This window comes from Mustela erminea, chromosome 16, assembly GCF_009829155.1.
Source record: "Mustela erminea isolate mMusErm1 chromosome 16, mMusErm1.Pri, whole genome shotgun sequence".
NCBI lineage: Eukaryota > Metazoa > Chordata > Mammalia > Carnivora > Mustelidae > Mustela > Mustela erminea.
The window spans coordinates 22,916,102-22,932,025 of record NC_045629.1 but is presented as its reverse complement, the minus strand read 5'-3'; the positions used below and the strand labels follow the sequence as shown (position 1 = coordinate 22,932,025).

Genomic DNA, 15,924 nt, shown 5'->3' with positions numbered 1-15,924 from the left:
AGAGAGCATACAAGCAAACCCAAGTGGGAGAAAGGGCAGATGGAGAGGGAGGAGTTAGGTTCCCAGTGGAACAGAGAGCCCGGGACCCTGAGATCATGACCTGAGCTGAAGTTAGACATTTAACCGACCAAGCCACCCTGGTGCTCCTGTGGTTTTAGTTTTATCTATGTTTTGTGCATTCACTTCTTTTAGGAAGAAAGTATGGTCACCTTTCGTAGGTACTGCCAATCAGTTTTTTTAAGCATTTGTACAGGTTTACCCTCCTACCAGCAATGTATAGGGGTTCTAGTTGCTTACCATATGTTGGTATTCTCAGTCTTACTAATTTTTTCCCTTTTTAATTTTACTTACTCTGGCAGGGTATCTAGTTTTATATCAGGGAGGTGCAAACTGAAAGTTATTTTTTTTTTAATTTTTTATTTTTTTATTAACATGTAATGTATTATTAGACCCAGGGGTACAAGTCTAAGAATCATCAGGCTTACACACTTAACAGCACTCACCATAGCACATACCTTCCCCAATGCCCATAACCCAACCACCCTCTCCCTACCCCCCTCCCCACCACAACCCTCTGTTTTGTAAGATTGAGTCTCTTATGGTTTGTCTCCCTTCTGATCCCATCTTGTTTCCTTTATTCCTTTCTTTTCCCCAAACCCCCCACGTTGCCTCTCAACTTCCTCATATCAGGGAGATCATATGATAATTGTCTCTGATTGACTTATGAAAGTTATATTGTAGAATGAAAAAATATTGAATGTAAATGTACATGCTTGTTCATATATAGATATTAATTGAATACTAATTAATTGAATATAATTGAATAGGTTTCTTTCCTAATCCTTGTCTTTATAAGCGAGCCTTGATTGCTTGTTTAATCACTGAAGTTAATAAAATTTTTCCTACAATAAGGACAAGTGCAATATTCTAGAAACTACTTGTTTCATTCAGAATTTTATTTAAGGGAATTTTCAAAGGAATTTAAGATGGTAAAGATCTTTATTCACAAATTTACAAATTATAGAAGAACTCAGTAATGACCTTTCTCACTGAAAAATCAAGGTCTTTTTTACCTCAAAATACAGCAGTGACATATGATCTCTAGGACTTGATCTAGGATTTTATTCATCGGTTGGTTTTCATGATCTTAATGTAAGTTATTCTACTAAAAATGACTTGACTTGATCAGTTCTTGTTTTTCCAAGTTTGTGCAAGTTCCACGTGTTTGGCTTTCCTGTATGAGTCTCAGGTACGCTGATTAGTCAGGCGGTCTCATCTGAAACTAATGTATAATAGTGCTGAGTTGTAGAACTTGCCATACCAGTTTCATAGTGTTTGTGTTTTGCTCAAGTAGATGAAAGGTTTATTTAAGTGTGGCCACACTGGTACTGCATTCCTGGTGATCTTGGTAAGTTAATGACAATCTTTGTCATAGAAATCAGGAAATGCGGGTTGAGCCTTCTGGGATGCATGTCGTTGGTTCATTAAAATGCAGGCTCCCAAAGGACTGAGAATTATTGGAAGCACTTGGTAGGTAATGCAGCTTTAAAAACCTATCTGTCTATCTGTCTGTCTTCATTCTGTTTTTTCACCTCTTTGAATACATCAGTGTTTAATCATATTATCTAATGTATGAATGCTTTCTCTAATGAGACTAAACAGGACTTTGGAAATCCACGTAGGTTTCCTTCCACAGTTTAGTAAGTTTGTTTTAGCTGGGATGTTTTGGTCCCTCGTGAACTCATACTGTCAGATTGTACTGCTGCTTTGTTGAACTGGTTGGCTTTTAACTGAATTAACTCTACTAGCCAGTGTGATTGGTCCACTGTTTTTTGGTTATTATTATTATAGAGAGTGGGTTGAAGAATTGTTTAGAATACTTATCTTTGAAATATAATCAGTTAAAGCAGGTTGGTACTTAGAAAGGTTTGAGGTATCCTTTGGACAGTATTTGAATGGATTGTAATGATTATGGATTTTATAAGAATTTTAGGATAAATGTAGGTGTACATCTATGAGGACAGGAGGCATACTGCAGTATTTCAGACACAGTGAACTTATTTTAGGTATATTCCTTACATAATACCATTATTCCAAATGTAAACGAATAGATGGCATGATTGTTGTTGATTTGAAGACTGGTCATATGTGCTTGGGTTGTAAGGAAAAAGATGACATGAAGCAGAATGTGTTAACCTCTCTGGGTGAACTTTAAGAATGTATTTAATTTTGTAATCGAGATTGAAAATTTTGAGGTTGGGCAAGGAAAGCTAAAGCAAAGGTATGGGATAGGACTGAGTGAGTTACTGATTGTCCTGTTGAGAGTGCCGTCTCTAGAGAAACCCAGTAAATAAGTTATTTATTAGAACCTCAGTGAGGTAGCTGAGGCCTTTTTTTTTTAATTTTTTTTTTTTTTAAAGATTTTATTTATTTATTTGACAGAGAGAGATCACAAGTAGGCAGAGAGGCAGGCAGAGAGAGAGAGGAGGAAGCAGGCTCCTGCTGAGGAGAAAGCCTGATGCGGGACTCGATCCCAGGACCCCGAGACCATGCCTGAGCCGAAGGCAGCGGCTTAACCCACTGAGCCACCCAGGCGCCCGGCCTTTTATTTTTTAAAGACCATTTCTGACTTTTGTAAATCAGTGTTGAGTTTATAGACTACCACCAAGAAATTTACTTGAAATTTTAAAATCACTGAAAGTTAAATTTCTTACCACCTCTCCTCTTCTACTGTTTACCCATCTAGAAGATCATGACGATTGGGAAAACAGCTTAGAGCTACCAGTGTGTCTAGGAGTGAGTTTACACGAGGGCACTTCACTAGCTTTGGGGCTTAACTCTTCAACGTTGGATATGTTTGGATATGGCCAGTAGTCTTCCTGATTCATCATATATAAGTAACATTAAATTAAAACTAAAAACTTGCTATCACTTTTCCTTGTGTGAACCTTCCATATTACAGATAATTTTTCAAAAGATGTGTCCTTCAATTACTTTAAGTTCTATGTATAATTGCAAGGATTACAACACTGTGCTTCTGTGTGCTCTATCTCTTCTTGTGTCTCTCTTTCTCACTCTCTCTGTATTTGAAGAACAGAAGGGTCAGTTTTCTGTGACTTTATATTAGTTTTATTGCTGTCACCATTTTGAACTAGTAACAGTGAAATACCTATATCCTTTTATGTGTTTGTGAGAAAACATACATAATAAGGGTAAGAGCATGTGTGCTTTCTGCATATATGTATGACTGCTGTGTATCGGGTAGGAACTTAATAAAGGTAAGAAGGTATGTAATTTATGTGCATACACACACACACACACACAGACTCAGCAGTTTGTGTTATAAGTACTATGCAACTTTGAAAATAGTAGTACATTGAAGTACATCATATAGGTACTAAGGGAAAATTGAGACAAATATTATTAAAAACAGTTGGAGTTTCTATGGAAAGCAAGACAAGCTAAATTTTTGGCGTGTCTTGCCAGTTAGTTATGGAAGAGGTAAAGAGTTGTGCATGCTGGTTTGCTGGTGGCTCCATTTGAGTTGTCTCTGTCACTAGTATGGTAGATATGTCTTGGGGAGAAGAGTCTGCTGCTTAGAATGTTGGTGGTAATGGCTTCCATTTATGAGGTGATGAGGTAGAGGTGACTAAGCTTTGGTCAGAAAGACCAGACTGCTGGACCAAGTTAATGGACCACCCACAGCAAAGATTGTGGGGCAAAGCTAAATTTCATTTTAGCATCTGTGAAAATTAGATTAGGTTCTTAAATTAAAAAATACAAGTGAAAACTATAGTAAGATGCCATTATCTACCTATCAAATTAGTAAAATGAATGAACGAACGAGTCTGCCCTTTGTTAACTAGGTTGCAGTTAAAGAACATATTCATGAACTACTAGTTTGTGGTGTAAATTGTATTTTCTGAAAATCACTTTGGCTTCAGAGGTCAGGAGCCTTGCCTTACAATCAGTCAGTCATATCCTTTGACCTAGGAATGCCACTCCTAATACTCTGTTTCAAGGAAGTAGTCGTATATCTAGATGAAGATTTATGTACAAAGATTTCCACCTTGCTATTTCTGTAAACAGTGAAACAGTACTGTTATATAGGGATGAACTGGTTCAAGTAAATGCTGATATATTCTTATGAAAGCAGCAGCAATAATAGTAAGGTAAAATAACATAGTAGTAAATGGTTATATAGACTTAAATCTAATCATGTAATAAAGATATGCATAGAAAAACACTGAAACAAATACACTAAATGGAAATAGAGCTGAACTATATTAACAAAAGGTGTTTTGGGGTGGAGGGATTGTAGTGAACATATTTTTCTCTCTCCTACTTTTCTCTGTTTTTCAAAATGAACATTTGTTTATTTTATAATCCTAAAAAGGAAAACTAAAAAGAACAGAGTAAATAATAATGTAATTAAAGGGAGAAAGGTAGAACTGACTTGACCTGAGGAACTGCTCCAGATCTGAGGCCAAGTTCCAGGGATGGCAAAATCTCCTTGGAATGACTAGAAAAGGGTATTAATTTTCTTTTAGAGATTGTTGGTTTGTGGAGTACATTCTGTAAGAGTAAGGACAATTTTAATACAACTTTTTTATACCCTCTGGCACCTGGTGCATGATAAATTTATAGGGAATAAAGGAATGAATTTTGTTCTAGATTTTGGACACAAATTGAGAAGATAAACGTCAGCATATCTTTTTGAAGTTAGATGCCATATATATTGAAAGGATGCGGATGATAGAGAAATTTGAAAATAATCACCAGCTTATTTGGTATATTTTGTCCTAAGAATGTGTATATCAGACATTTGAATGTCAGTCTTGAGAAATGGACTGCTCTATATTTAAGACAGATCGGGAGAGAGAGAAAAAAAAAGTAGTTGCAGAGCTCATTAGGATGTGTGGGACCAGTTGAAGGTCTGGGCCCAAGGAAGTGAGACCCTGAATACTCAGGGATGTTTGTTCATCCCTTCTGAGGATCAGGATTGCGTGGAAATACTTAACTTGCCATGTAATACTTGAACAGTTGTGTGTGTGTGTGTGTGTGTGTGTGTGTGTGTGTGTGTGTGTGTGTTTATGTTATTCTTTAAATTTTGGCCCTTTTTTGGATTTTATTTTTTCCTAGAAAATCTGGAAGTTACACTCATAGGCTCACACCAGATGACAGAAAGATTAAAGATAATTTGGTAGGCAGTATTTACCGAGTGAAAGAACGTACCTCTATAATTAGTAATTGGATTTACCCATTGTTTTATAGAAACTTGGTCTTAGTGATAAATTCAGTATCCTCAGGAAATTATTTCCCCCACCCCAGCTTGAATAAATAGCAAAGGAGTTAATGTACTCAATACTCATTTAAGATACTGTATTAAAATTTCAGGTTAGGCTGTTACCACTCTAAAATCAATAACTTTTAAAAGTTTGCTAAATGTTACTCTTTTCCTACCGCAGGAAAAGATTGTTTGCTTTTCACTGTGAAAATTACTTACGTTTCATCCTGCATTGATGTGCTTTCTTACTGTTGCTACATTCAGTGTCCAAATTGTAATTTATATTTATAACTGCTTCTCATCTATTAGTCATCCGTGATATTCTCTCCTGTTTTTAAAACATTAAAAAAAAAACTGACTCAAAGGAGCTTTTCTAGTGAACATTAGTTGTCCACCAACCACTCTGCATAACCATCTTCAGCCAACTGTTATACTAAAAATATTATGCTTTCCTGCATTTTTCTTTAATTCCTCGTTTATTTCCTATAGATGGTAAACTCTTTGAGGGTAGGGATTAGGTTGATCATTGATGTGTATGCCAAGTTTCCAGTACTAGGTTGTGTACACAGTAGACTCAATAAATATTCACTGACTAGCTGTTGAAAAATTTGATGAGCCTCCCAAAGTGTTTAACATAGTTTGAGTAGTTTATGAATTAGTTAAATCTGACTCAGTAATTGGCCATCCTTGGGTTTTAAGTAGTGATGGAATAGTGGCTTGCCTCTCACTAATGTCAAGAAAGTACCTAGTAGGGATGCCTGGGTGGCTCTGTTGGTTAAGCAGCTGCCTTCGGCTCAGGTCATGATCCCAGCATGCTGGGATCGAGTCCCACATCAGGCTCCTTGCTCGGCAGAGAGCCTGCTTCTCCCTCTGCCTCTGCCTGCCATTCTGTCTGCCTGTGCTCGCTCTCTCCCCCTCTCTCTCTCTGATAAATAAATAAAATCTTTAAAAAAAAAAAAGAAAGTACCTAGTAGAAGAGTCTTATGACAAAGCCTAATGACAGAGATGCTATGTGGCTTTGTACCACCTAGAAATACAAGGGTAAAAGCACTTTTAAAACAGATTCTTTGAGGGGCGCCTGGGTGGCTCAGTGGGTTAAAGCCTCTGCCTTCGACTCAGGTCATGATCCCAGGGTCCTGGGATCGAGCCCCACATCGGGCTCTCTGCTCAGCAGGGAGCCTGCTTCCTCCTCTCTCTCAGCCTGCCTCTCTGCCTACTTGTGATCTCTCTCTGTCAAATAAATAAAATTCTTTAAAAAAAAAAAAGTATCATAAATAAATAAATAAATAAATAAATAAAACAGATTCTTTGAAATCTTCCTGAAAGTCCTGAGCACTTCACTTTTGTAGCTATTTGGCTAGTTGGTTGATCTCTGCAACTTGAGTAAAGATCATAGTTATTGCTGTAATTACTAGGCACCAGCTGTGGGCCAGAGCCTTTCATACGTGGTTTTCACGTATGGAAGGCTCTTCTATTTTCTACTTCTCTTCTGTTTTCTTATACACTCAAAAACTCAACATGGTCCATATTATTCACATTTTACAGTTGGGTAAACTAAGGGGAAGAGAGGTTTTAAATTAGCTTGTTCAGGATTATACGTAATCGTAAATGGCTGTAGTCAGTATTTGAACATTGGTTTATTGGGGTCCAAAACTTATATAAATTAAATTATGTCTTAAAACCTCTCAGAGATGAGGATACTAAAGGGAAAAGCATGGATATAATAATGGAGCTAGCGACTAACATTTTGAATAATACTAGTAAATTTCCTATTGCTCTGATAGTATTGCCTGTAATCATAAATAGTTGGTGTCTTGCTTACTGAGGCCTGTGGTTTTCTGTACTTGGAATCATACTGCTTTCTAAGTGAAAAGGAAGCTCATAATTTTTTCTTTAAAGATTTATTTGTTTATTTTAGAGAGAGATCACGGGCCTGGGCAGAGGGAGAGGGAGAGAGAGTCTTAAGCAGTCTCAGTGCTAAGTGTGGAGCTGGACACAGGACTTAATCTCACCAGCCCAACCAAGATCAGCACCTGAGCCGAAACCAAGAGGCATATGCTTAACAGACTGCGCCACCCGGATGCCCCAGGAAGTTCATAACACTTATCTATGCCATTTGTGTTGTAATAATCACTACTGTTTATCTTAAATATCAAATCTTCATGATAGGAATGAACTCATATTAATAGTCTTGATTAAGATCTAGAGGCACAATAACATTGTTGAAGAAAGCAGATTTCAGTAAGAACCATTCCAAAAATATTGTGGTATGGGTTATCAGTGTATATTTGATGGAAAACATGATGATTTTCTTAGTGCTATATTTAGGTGATGTGATGAAGTAAGTAACTTATTGGCAGTTTATAGATAGGTTTATCTGCTTTGTCATTCTGCCTTCCTGTCAAAACTTTATTTTATAACTTAGAGGAAAGCATTATCTAGGAAGCCAATTTATGAGGTACACTCTAGCTTAAAAAAGAAATGGCATTCCTAGTACAATAGTAAGCTGTTTTACTTCCTTCCTGTTTGGTGAAGAATGTCCTAGTATCACTGCTTCCTCTGTGAGGAAGAAAATGGATGTCGCACAGCCAGCTCTTCAGGTAAACCAACTCAGATCTCTTTTGAGTGAGTAATTTCTTGAATGTTCGGAGAAGAAAACCAGAGTGCTGTTTTAGAGAGTTCTGTAGGGATTGAGATAAAGTGTTTGGGATTTGTGTGTGAAGGTGTCTAGCTTCTTGGAGTCGGTTGAGATAGTTTCATAGGCCATGCTCCCCAGGCTTGGTGAAGATGTGGTGTCTTTAAAACAGTGCAGTAAACAACCCTTGAGCCCTTGTAAACAGAGTTCAGGCTCCAAGTCTAGAGACTTTCTCTTCAACTTCAAGAGGAAACTAGACTCTTAATGGTTACACAAACATAGTTTACCAAGAGCAGGTTTCACGTGAAGCATACCTGTGTATTACTTCCCCACATGATGCCACTTCCGCCCTCTGTCATGCGTCGGGTGGGTATCTTTTTCTCCGTAGAAAGCATGCACGTACTTTTCAATACTTCAGACAGTTCACGATTAACTAAAAAGGCCCATTTCGAAGCAGTGTTTCTTTAGGCTTTTTCCGTGAAAGTTATAATCATCTATTTAGCTGAATTTCTGGCTGCCTTGATATTATAGCCCAGCAGGGCGGTGTTTCATCAGAATCAGATGAAGGCTTAGCTCAGTCCTGGGACCTACTGATTTCTTTTACTATCTTGGTTCCTATCTGGAAAGCTTTCAAGACCGCCAGCTGTGTGGCCTGTTTGAAAGCAGGAGGCTTGTGGCAGGAATGTGGGTTTGCCCTATTAGTGTTGCAAAATCACTTCTTATGTAGAGAGTCTTGCTTTTCTCTTGCCTCCTATAGTCTGGTTTTAGATTATTTTTCTTGTGGTTTTGGTTTGTGAGTGTGTTCTCACGGCTTTCATTTCCTTTATTCCTTTCCCTTCCTTCACAACAGACAATGAGAAGGGAATAACTTTGAGGTATTTTTGTATTTGTTTACATTGCCAAGTTATATAGGCAACTTCCCTTTTATCTTACAGAAAATAAACCCGGGATGATTAAAAATACTTGAAATCATCAGTTTTAACTTATGTTCTCAACAGTTCTTTCATTGTTTGGTCTAAATATAACTATTGGTAATACGGTTATATTTTGAAGGTGTGGACATTAAAGAATTTACCCACAATGGCACCATCCTTACACAACCACTTAGTATTTTAGTGTATTTTCTTTTAGGTCTCTACGAGATCATTCTGTTTGTTTTGTTTAAGTGCTTTTACTGGGGATGAAATTCATACATTGGAATTTTACCTAATTTTCTCAACCCTTTCTTTTCCTTGGAGGTGTTCAGTACCCAAAGGAATAGCCAAAATAAAAGAAGAAGAAATCACAGATGGAAGAACTTTCACATTAACAGCAAGTTGGATGATCAGTCCTTTATAATCAGGGTCAAGTGTCTTCCCTGATTTCTTTCTTTCTTTTTTTTTAGAAAAAGATTTATTTATTTATTTATTTGACAGAGAGAGAGAGAGAGATCACAAGTAGGCATAGAGGCAGGCAGAGAGAGAGAGAGGAGGAAGCAGGCTCCCTGCTGAGCAGAGAGCCCGATGCGGGACTCGATCCCAGGACCCTGAGATCATGACCTGAGCCGAAGGCAGCGGCTTAACCCACTGAGCCACCCAGGCGCCCCTCTTCCCTGATTTCTACTAGAAGTTATGATCAGGGAGTGATAACAAAGCACAGTGCATTATCTTCTTTAGCACTCCACACTTACCTACCAGTATTTTACTGAACATGTTGGAGTTTAGGCATTCAACTAAAAGGCTCTGGTGTGTAGGAGTGAGTAGTGTCAGTCCGCATGGGTTTATCATTTCTGCACTCATTTTGGTTAAAAGGAACGGTAACCTGAAGGCTGTGTCCTCTGGAGAGCATTGATTACTGACCCAGAGTTTTGTTTCTGTAATCTGTCTGAAGAGAGCTCATCAATGAGAAATGGTTCAATTCTCCGAGTTAGAAGACATATTATTGAAAATACAGTTGAGAAAGGCAGCAGTCTTCTTCACACACACAAATACAATTTTTATATTCTAAAAAAAAAGCTAACCTACTGATGAAAAATTTCAGGGTGCTTGAGTGTTAATCTTTTCCATTAGGCTTATTTTTTTAAGTTCTGTTTTACTCTTGGGAAATACATACAGCTTGCTTACATATTCAGAGAGCATTTCAAGGCCCTCACTTCCCAGTGTTATACTTGAAAATGAACTAGGGTGAATAAATGGTCCATTTTAGCAGCCTGCAGAGTGCAGATTTCTTCACTTATTTCCCTTATAGAAGCTAATTATGTCATGGAGTTTGGGTAGTTTCATTTTTTTGATGTGACCTTCCAAAAAAAATGCTGTTAGTTCTTATTTCTCTTTTCTTTGGGTGGGGGTGGATCATACGTTATATTTTATTTTTACAGCCTGCTTTTTACATCTGCCAATACACTGTAACCATCTTTCTGGGTCAATAAATGTTTATTCCTCTAGTTATTCTTTTCTTTAAAATTGTGTTTTAATGTTTATTATTTAATGTTAATAATCATAATAGCTGAACACATTTTTACTTTTCTATTTTATAAGTGAGTCTTGGTTTTTAGACTTGTTTATCTTCCCTAATCGGACACTTGGAGTCTAAACTCATTTGCACAAAGGTGGCTTTTACTCCACAGCTGAAAATAGGATAACTATAGGTTGGTGATGCATACTATACTTCGACAGATTTTGTGAGTCTTCTTGTGGTATTCTGTGCTTTATTTTAAAATATGACTTGTTCATGTATTTGTGGACAAGGAAGTGGCTTTTGAAATTTAGTCAGTATCTGAGAATTACCTTCCACATTCTAAAATGGATTTGAGAGAGAAGTGGGTAGGGGTGTGTGTGGGGGGACACTCGTGTAAACATTTAAGGATTAGGAAGAACAGAAATATCAGAATTTTTTAGGCAACACTGCTTCTATGCCTAAAAAAGATTTTTTTGATGTAACTTTAAAAATGAATACATAACTTATTCTGCTGTAGTTTCTTTCATTTTTAAACATATTTAATTTGTGAATTACATAAGCATTAAATTTCATATATATGAGGGGAAGAGTGAGGTTTGAGACTAGAAGCCACAATCTCTTATTTTCTCAAAATAGCTCTCTTCACTCTGCCATGTTACCGCTATTACCAGTGACAAGTCATACCTCTTTGCCTGAAGTGGTGAGTTCTACCACTTTTAAAATACCATTACTAAAAACAGCTCAAGTTCCTAAGCTGCCTTATATTTCCAAAAGCATTTGAAAGTATTTTTGGACCTGCTAAACATCATTAGATGGAAGTAAGAAGAAAGTGTATTTAGTTAATTTGTATTAGAGAATTCATAGTTGTCTGGAGGAAGAGTTATAAATGTCTCATTCCTTTGGGACTTAAATAAATTCATCAAGTGTTACAAAATCAGGAGTACAAGATACATTCAGATTAGCTAATTAGCCTTTGCCTCCGAGTTTGCTATTTTATAAATAGGGCAAAAAACCCACACTTACAATAGTTACTTCCATGTTAACTGTTAGGTTAACTGGGGCCCAGTGATTAAGTAATTTGACTCACCCTTTACTTGCAAATGTTTGCTCTCGATTTTAGACATGAATCCTTATAATATTTTAAGATTGGTTCAATTGCTGTAATGAATATTTTCGCCTAATTACATGTCTTTGCTAATACCTTTTCGAAGTGTATGCTTCTATCTGAATTGTGGTCTCTGCTAAAGTCCTTCAGTGTCAGTTTTGGGTAATTGTTGAGTATGACTGCTGAGGGTAATGTTTTCAGGTGATGTCATTTGTATCACCAAGAGCACACTTTATGATTTTGAGAAGGTTTTTGCAGTAGTTTCTCTACTCTAAGTTGCTGTTTATTGTGAAGTACAGTATTGGATTAGCAGCTTTCCAGGAAAAATAAAGAGAAACACTGTCACATTAAATGTACACTTTTAAGATACTTCACCTTTTCAGGAAATATATATATGCTGGGGAAGTAAGAGAAAACTATAGTTTTGTTTATTGTTTATTGTTTTTTGTTTTTTGCTTAGCAAATGATTTTCTTTTTTAAAAAATGTACAGAAATAGGGACGCCTGGGTGGCTCAGTGGGTTAAGCCGCTGCCTTCGGCTCAGGTCATGATCCCAGCGTCCTGGGATCGAGTCCCACATCGGGCTCCTTGCTTGGCAGGGAGCCTGCCTCTCCCTCTGCCTCTGTCTGCCATTCTGTCTGCCTGTGCTCGCTCTCTCTCCCTCTCTCTGACAAATAAATAAATAAAATATTTAAAAAAAAAAAAAATGTACAGAAATATTTTCAAAGATGGGTTCATTGGAATAAAAGTGCTTTAGAGTGTGAGTTGGTATTTTTTTAAAAGATTTTATTTATTTGACAGAGAGAGAGAGAGATCACAAGTAGGCAGAGAGGCAGGCAGAGAGAGAGGAGGGGTAAGCAGGCTCCCCGCCGAGCAGACAGCCCGATTCAGGGCTCCATCCCAGGACCCTGAGATCATGACCTGAGCCAAAGGCCAAGGCTTAACCCACTGAGCCACCCAGGCGCCCTGAGTTGGTATTTTTTAAAATGTTTGAAATGTATATTGATCAACACATTTGCAAAATAGTACATGAAACCGAAAAGCTTATGTACATTATTAATTTACATATATTTTCAAATTTATTTTACCACTAGCCCTTTTGGTCAAGGGATGTACATCAATTTAGGGAACCTTGATATATGGCAGAATTTTTATGACACATTTAAGCCTATGGCATTTTTTAAAAAATAATTTTGAGGCATAAAGGCCCCAAATTGTGTTATCTTAGGGGATTTAAGATCTAGGATATTAAGATTTAAAGAAACAATGTAGCCACTCAAAAATAGCACCATATTTTTTCTTTCTTACCGGTATATAATTTATTTTGTAGTTTAAAAGTTGCTTGCACTGGAAGTTTAAGCAAAGCCAGGAGTCAGAAGATCAGATATCTAGGCTTTTCTGGAGGGGTTGCTGAGTGACTTTAATCAAATCACATAATCCCAGCGAACCTCCTTTTTGACATTTGCCTAGTACATATAATTATTACATACTCAAAGTCCACCTCAGAGAATTGTTGTAAAGATAAAATAAGAGAAAAATAATCTCTAAGTGTTTGAAACTTGTTAAGTTTAATGTAAAATTAGGGAAATGGTTATGCCTTAATATTAAGCAAATAAAAGATGCAGGTGTCTTCAAACCCTATTTATTTTGACTAATGGCCCTTTATTTGAGGACAACAATATTATTTATTTATTTTTTTAAAAGATTTATTTATTTCTTTGACAGAGAGAGAGAAAAAGAGAGAGCAAGCGAGCACAAGCAGGGGAAGTGGCAGGCAGAGGGAGAAGGATAAGCAGGCTCTCTGCAGAGGTGGGGAAGCTGGATGTGGGATTCGATCCCCGGACCCTGTGATCTGAGCCAAAGGCGTCGCTTAACGGAGCCACCCAGGCGCCCCGAAGACAGTAGAATTTTTTAGAGCTAAAGTGGGATTTGGAGATAATTGTGCCACTCTTGTTTTTTTTACTGAGAAATTGAAGCCAAGAGATAGTAAGTGATTGGCCTTGAGTCTTGTAGGGAAGTCTAGGAGGACGGCCAGGTCTCCTGACGCAAGTTCTTATTCCATGCTAGCCTCCCAAGCAGTCTAGAAGAGGGAAACAATGAGCTACCTGTTGAGTCAGATATTCTTGAGTATCTTCCTCCCAGATAATTGTTACTTTTTATAATGAGATGTTAGTATTATCATTTTTAAAGTCCTAATTCTCATTCACTGCTCTGTTTTGACTTTATAGTATATTTTGGCTAAAATATTAAGGAATTGCTTTTTAGCAGTAGATTTTTTTTTCTTTTGTGTCATGTTTTAAAAAAGGAAATTTTGACAAATTCCTGTGTAACGTGCTAAAACTGAAATTATGAGAGAAGAGATAAACACGGGCCATTTATAATTTATTATTTGTCACACCTTTACTATTTTGACGTTTAGAGCACATAGAATTTATTAACAGACCCTCTCCACCATACCTCTTTCAGTGTTTTGAAGAGAAAATGAGAAGGTATGTTTCTTTGTGACCACTTTTGAAAATATTATCCTTTTTTTCTTTGCCTCAAATATTTACTGAGACAGAAAATAGCTTTGCTTATTTTTATTGGGCACACTTAAAAAATAACTGGGTATTGAATAAATGTGTTATCAGTCAATACATATTTGCCGAGTACCCTCTACAGAGGTGGTTTGTTAGGTGCCGATGATTTTAAGGCTTGCTATGGTCTTTGGGCCAAGAGGCCATGAACATATTTATTTACTGTTGCATTCTTTTACAACATGAGATCAAACATTTTTCTGTATTTAAAAATACCTAGTTTAAAAAAAAAACTTTTAAAATAATTTTCTCTGTGTTCTTTTTGACCTCGTGTGAAATTTGAATAAAGAAATACTGTAAATAGAAAAAGTGTGAATAATTTTAGAACCCTCAGAATAATATGAAAGGTTAAATTGTCTATGCTTTAATAAAAGAAGCAGTTAAAATTATTTTAGTCACTGGAATAGTAAGTTTGTTTGTTTAAACTGTAGCACACCTAGACAGAAATAAATCTTGTTAAAACAACAACTTACTGCTGACCTGCTTGCTTTGCCCATTCTGGGTCCCCGAATCTTGACTGCAGTAAGATAGAAAAAGTCTCCTCGGCACATTTGTTAATAATAGCTCTAAAAGGTTCTTTAACCTGATACTTTATGAAGGAAAAATAAAAAGGATTAGCTACGCATGCCTTGAATTTATAGTCTGAAATGAGAATCCAAACATTTTATTGTATACTATAGTTACCTAAGGCATGCTTAGATACTGCAAACTGCAAGTGACCTTTTGTGGGATTTTGATTCAATCTTCACTTCCATCTCATAGAGGAACCCCAAGTCACTCTTATGAGGTTGGTTTGCATGGCGGTTTGATCTGAATTGTTGATTATGTTATTTTTGTGGAAAACATTAAAAAGGTATACAAGAAGACACTGTTATACATAATACTTTCTAGTCTGTAAGTTCCTTGAAGTCAGAACTTTTTTTTTTTAAACATCTGCAGAGCCTGTGTATATCCCTATTGATAGGTCCTGGTATTTTAAATATTTGTTGGATAAGTGAATAAATGGATTTATATTATTTTATGTACCATAATCCTCTTTTGTATCTGATACCATTCTGGTTTCTAGCTAGTCTAACTGAGACATTTCCTTTTTTGCTTTAACGTCTTTATTACTATTTATGAAAAGCTGTTAGTTTTTATTCTAGTTATCTGTTGCTTAAACTATTATGTCTCCTAATTCTGGGGTTAGGAATTTGGACAGGGCCTGGCAGGGATGGCTTGTTTCTGTTCCATGATATGTGGAATCTCAGCTGATAAGACCAGGAACTGTTAGGAGCTGGGACGGCTGGGGGACTGGCTGAGCATATCTTTTTCTTATGGCCTCTTCACATGACTAGGTTGGGCTTCCTCATAGTATGGAGGTTTCAAGGTAATCAGACATATGTGGCAGCTCAGACTCTGAGATAAAGGGCTCCAAAGTCCTAGGCTGCAGGTTCAAAGCTCTGAAGTTCCAGAATATCACTTCTGCCATAGTGTGTTGGTCAGGCCAGTCACTATGGCAACCCCAGTGTCAGGAGGAGGACAGTTACTCTTCACTTCTCAGTGGGAGGAGTGGCAAAGAGTTTATTGCTGTCATGAGTCTTCCAGTTTCTAGTCTTTATGTATTACTTGCCATTGTTACTATTAACCTTATTAGGTTGTGTTTTTATTATAGGATGTTCAGCAAAACGTCTGCTGTTAAGTACTTAGGGACCTGATGGTAGCTCCTTTCTCCCAGTCTCCACACTGTGTGCCTGGAGTGCTCTTTGTCTTAGACCTGTGCTAGGGAGGAGTGTTAAAAATTTCTTTGGGTAGAAGCAAGAACTTTTTGGTTGGGAGTTCATGCTCAAAATGAATTTTACCCATGATGCCAGAAGGGATTACCTATATTTGTATTTCTGTGTGCG

General features: G+C 37.0%; 1 protein-coding gene across 5 annotated transcripts in view; it reads left to right on the top strand.

Annotated features, from left to right (window-relative positions):
* The window catches only part of NCOA2 (nuclear receptor coactivator 2), a 303,670-nt gene that overhangs the window by 81,915 nt on the left and 205,831 nt on the right, over window positions 1-15,924 (top strand). Inside the window, exon 1 of one of the 5 annotated variants that reach the window (XM_032316135.1) lies at window positions 1,431-1,530. The exons of the other annotated variants lie outside the window; for them this stretch is intronic. The gene's annotated coding sequence lies outside the window, so the exon portion shown is untranslated. Of the gene's footprint in view, window positions 1-1,430; window positions 1,531-15,924 lie in introns of those variants that run through there. 5 annotated transcript variants of the gene reach the window in all.